Source organism: Triticum urartu, chromosome 5A (genome assembly GCF_056163025.1).
Source record: "Triticum urartu cultivar PI428250 chromosome 5A, HENAU_Tu73, whole genome shotgun sequence".
NCBI lineage: Eukaryota > Viridiplantae > Streptophyta > Magnoliopsida > Poales > Poaceae > Triticum > Triticum urartu.
The window spans coordinates 675,255,320-675,260,491 of record NC_141877.1 but is presented as its reverse complement, the minus strand read 5'-3'; the positions used below and the strand labels follow the sequence as shown (position 1 = coordinate 675,260,491).

The 5,172-nt window shown below is 46.9% G+C and overlaps 1 pseudogene; it reads right to left on the bottom strand.

The window, feature by feature from the left end:
• Window positions 1-1,934: 1,934 nt before the first annotated feature.
• LOC147974000 (uncharacterized) lies at window positions 1,935-3,188 on the bottom strand (annotated as a pseudogene).
• Between the last annotated feature and the right edge of the window lie 1,984 nt (window positions 3,189-5,172).

Below are 5,172 nucleotides of genomic sequence, written 5' to 3'. Positions count from 1 at the left end.
CATGGGAGAAGATGGTGGTATGGAGAGGAGACTCTTCCTGGCTCGATTGCCACTGGTCTTGTTCCCTGGAGAGCGGGACAAGAGTAGGTGACCACCGATTGTTTGAGGCCTCTCTCAATTGGCTCTCGCACTGCCGACCGTCATCGCCCCTCGTTCCCTGGTGACACCATCGCCAATGGTCGCAAAAAGGGAGAAGAGATGACTGGGCGTACGTCAAGAGATAGTTGAGAAGAGGTGCCGACCTGCAAGAGCTCGTTGTCATCTGCATCACGTATTGCCGCCGCCGCCGCCGCCCCGAGAGAGACAATGAGATGTGTTTTGGGAGGAAAATAGGGTTAGTGGAGAGAAAGCTGAGGGGATTGAGGGGAGGGGTCGAACCGGTTGAGTGGACACATGGACGAAAAAACCAGTGGAAGGGTAAACGAAAAAATTTGGTGGAGGAGGGATGTGCGGGAGGAGGGCAGACGAAGGACAACGACGTAAGAGGGGAAACGGAACGCTCCGTTTCTTTTAGATAGTAGAGATTATTTTCCTGGTGGTCCTCATTTGTGTCTGGATTTTCATTATTAGTCTCTGGATCACCATTTGACTGAGAAACTGAACCATGAGATTCAGGATCATCAGTTGTCACATTTCTTCGTATTGGAAAAACAATCTCTTGGATAATCGGGGATGGTGCACAAACCCGCTTCTCCTCAAGATCGATCTCCCTTAACTTAGTGACCTTATTATCCTCAAAAAATACCGCTTGTCTAGTCTCCACAAACTTGGTGGTATGACTTGGACAATAAAAACGATATCCCTTTTCCCTATGAGGGTATCCAACGAAGAAACAACTAACTGCTTTTGGATCCAATTTCTTAAGTTGTGGATTGAAAACTTTAGCTTCAGCAGGGCAACCCCACACTCGTAAGTAATTCAAGCTCGGTTTCTTTCCCGCCCACATCTCGTAAGGTGTGTTCGGTGTTGACTTAGTTGGAGCAAGATTTAGTATGTGTGCAACTGTCTTTAATGCCTCTATCCAAAGGCTTACTGGTAAACTCGAGTGACTAAGCATGCTTCGCACCATATCCATAAGGGTGCGGTTGCGATGCTCGGCCACACCATTTTGTTGTGGTTCACCAGGCATTGAGTATTGAGCAATGATTCCATTTTCAAATAAGAACTTGGCAAAAGGTCCAGGAATCTGCCCATAAGGAGCATGCCTACCATAATACTCTCCCCCACGATCAGACCGTACAACTTTGATTTTCACGTTCAGTTGATTTTCAACCTCCGCTTTATAGACTTTGAGTTTCTCCAAAGCTTCCGATCGGTCATGTATGGGATAAATATATCCATAGCGGGAAAAGTCGTCTGTGAATGTAATGAATGAATCAAAACCATCTACAGACTTAACATTAAGGGGTCCACATATGTCGGTGTGAATTAATTCTAAAACCCCTGTGGCTCTTACTGCTCCTTTCTTAATTGTTTTTGCAAATTTTCCTTTAATGCAGTCGACACATTTGTCTGCATCTGAGAAGTCTAATGGGAGGAGTATTTCATTTTTAACTAAGCATTCCATTCTCCCCCTCGAAATGTGGTCCAAACGACAATGCCACAATTTCGAAGAATTACTAACTCCTTTCCATTTCTTCTCAACATTAATTTCATCACTCACATGCATAACTGAATCATTATTAAGAGATAACATGTATAGTTGGCCTCGTCTAACACCGTTGCCTACATTCTTATTACATTTGATCAAAGCAAATTGTTTCTTGCCAAAATGGCACTCATACATATCATCATCTAAACGAGAAACTAAAATCAAATTCCTACTTAAGGTAGGCACATAAATAACATTATTCAATCTAAGAGTGTGGCCAGTGTGTAGCTCCAACGTGAGAGATCCCACAGCTTCAACATCGGCCTCAACTCCGTTCGCAACCTTAAGCTTTCTTGTTCCTCCTCTTATAGTTTGGATCATATCGAATCCCTGCATAGAGTTAGCAACGTGAGTGGTTGCCCCTGAATTAATCCACCATGACTTTATAGAAAAATTGACATAAAAAGATTCATCTACAAAAGTAATTTCATCAATACCTCTTTTGTTCATCCATTTTAGAAAGCCTGGGCAGTCCCTTTGATAGTGTCCCTCCTCTTTGCATAAGTTACAAGCATTTTCTCCAGCAGTGGAGCTGCTAGGAGCAGAAGAAGAACTGCCGGCTTCTTTACCCTTGAATGCCTTAGGGTTGAATGGCTTAGTGCCTTCTTTCTTGACTTGCTTTTTCTGAGGCTTGGGAAAACCTTGCCCATCATGCTTTCTCTTGTTAGAGCCAACATGAAAAACATGGTCTTTCTTCTGCCTCATGATCCTCTCTTCCTCCTGGACGATCCTTGCGGTCATCTCAGAGAGTGGCCATTTTTTCCTTTAGAGAGTTATAGTTGACCTTAAATTGTTCAAACTCTTCTGGAAGAGACTCAAGAATAATTATGACAAGAAGGGCTTCACTTAAAGAACACTCCAAAGCCTTAAGTTTGATGTAAGCATTTACCACCCTCAATATGTGTTGCCTAACGTTTCCGTCAATAGTGTATTTCTGAAGAAGTTTAGCAAAAAGCTCATGAGCATACACTTTGTCGGAGCCTTTAAATTGCTCCTCCATTTCAGTGAGGAATTCTTTAGCAGTGTCTTTCTTAGGGAGTGCTTCAGAAATGTCCGGCGATATTGTCGCTTTCATGATGAGAAGCGCAATATGGTTGGACTTGTTCCACTTTTCCATCTTAACATCATAGTCTTTCTTTAGTTCTGCATACCCTGTAACACCTGCCACAGGTGCCACAGGTTTTTCTTCCCTCAAGGCATAGTCAAACTCATTACAACCCAAACATAATTCGACTTGGGACTTCCAACGAGGGAAGTTACTCCCCGTAAGTGGTTCGATCGTGTCGGACCGAAATGGAGCGGAAGATGTCACGGCAGTGGACATGATCGCCTGCTTGGTGCAGGCTTGATGCAGGGGTGATGTAGTCGAAGTAGAGGTTCTCCTCGACATCCTGATTCCTTCAGGGCGCCACCGGCACTGCCCGGGGACAGCAGCGGCGGCAGGCTTAGGTCTTCCCGTCGCTGCAGCACTCCCCCTGATCGGATGGGGTGAGAGAATATCGGGAGGAGAGTAAACCTTACGTGAATTGTGATCTCGCAGGTGGCCAGTGTTGGAAATATGCCCTAGAGGCAATAATAAAAGGATTGTTATTATATTTCCTTGTTCATGATAATTGTCTTTTATTCATGCTATAATTGTGTTATCCGGAAATCGTAATACATGTGTGAATACACAGACACCAACATGTCCCTAGTAAGCCTCTAGTTGACTAGCTCGTTGATCAACAGATAGTCATGGTTTCCTGACTATGGACGTGGGGATGTCATTGATAACGGGATCACATCATTAGGAGAATGATGTGATGGACAAGACCCAATCCTAAACATAGCACAAGATCGTATAGTTCGTTTGCTAGAGTTATTCCAATGTCAAGTATCTTTTCCTTAGACCATGAGATCGTGTAACTCCCGGATACCGTAGGAGTGCTCTGGGTATACCAAACGTCACAACATAACTGGGTGACTATAAAGGTATACTACGGGTATCTCCGAAAGTGTCTGTTGGGTTGACACGGATCAAGACTTGGATTTGTCACTCCGTATGACGGAGAGGTATCTCTGGGCCCACTCGGTAATGCATCATCATAATGAGCTCAAAGTGACCAAGTGTCTGGTCACGGGATCATGCATTACGGTACGAGTAAAGTGACTTGCCGGTAACGAGATTGAACGAGGTATTGGGATACCGACGATCGAATCTCGGGCAAGTAACGTACCGATTGACAAAGGGAATTGTATACGGGGTTGCTTGAATCCTCGACACCGTGGTTCATCCGATGAGATCATCGAGGAGCATGTGGGATCCAACATGGGTATCCAGATCCCGCTGTTGGTTATTGACCGGAGAGCCGTCTCGGTCATGTCTACATGTCTCCCGAACCCGTAGGGTCTACACACTTAAGGTTCGGTGACGCTAGGGTTGTAGAGATATGAATATGCAGTAACCCGAAAATTGTTCGGAGTCCCGGATGAGATCCTGGACGTCACGAGGAGTTCCGGAATGGTCCGGAGGTGAAGAATTATATATAGGAAGTGCAGTTTCGGCCACCGGGAGAGTTTCGGGGTCACCGGTATTGTACCGGGACCACCGGAAGGGTCTCAGGGGTCCACCGGATGGGGCCACCCATCCCGGAGGGCCCCACCGGCCAAAGTGGGGAGGGGAACCAGCCCATAGTGGGCTGGTGCGCCCCCCTAGGCCCACCCCATGCGCCTAGGGTTGGAACCCTAGGGGTGGGGGGGGGCGCCCCACCTTGCCTTGGTGGCTACTCCACCCTTGGCCGCCCCCTAGGGGATCCTATATAAAGGGGGGGAGGGAGGGGGCAGCCATACCTTGAGTCTTGGCGCCTTCCTCTCCCTTGCTACACCTCTCTCTCTCGCAGTATACGGCGAAGCCCTGCTACTGTGACACCCTGCATCCACCACCACGCCGTCGTGCTGCTGGATCTTCATCAACCTCTCCTTCCCCCTTGCTGGATCAAGAAGGAGGAGACGTCACGCTGACCATACGTGTGTTGAACACGGAGGTGCCGTCCGTTCGGCGCTAGGATCTCCGGTGATTTGGATCACGTCGAGTACGTCTTCCTCATCCCCGTTCTTTGAACGCTTCCGCGCGTGATCTACAAAGGTATGTAGATGAAATCCAATCACTCGTTGCTAGATGAACTCATAGATGGATCTTGGTGAAACCATAGGAAATTTTTTGTTTTCTGCAACGTTCCCCAACAGTGGCATCATGAGCTAGGTCTATGCGTAGTTCCTTTTGCACGAGTAGAACACATTTTGTTGTGGGCGTAGATGTTGTCAAGTTTCTTGCCGCTACTAGTCTTATTTTGCTTCAACGGTATTGTGGGATGAAGCGGCCCGGACCAACCTTACACGTACGCTTACGTGAGACCGGTTCCACCGACTGACATGCACTAGTTGCATAAGGTGGCTGGCGGGTGTCTGTCTCTCCCACTTTAGTTGGAGCGGATTTGATGAAAAGGGTCCTTATGAAGGGTAAATAGAAGTTGACAAATCAC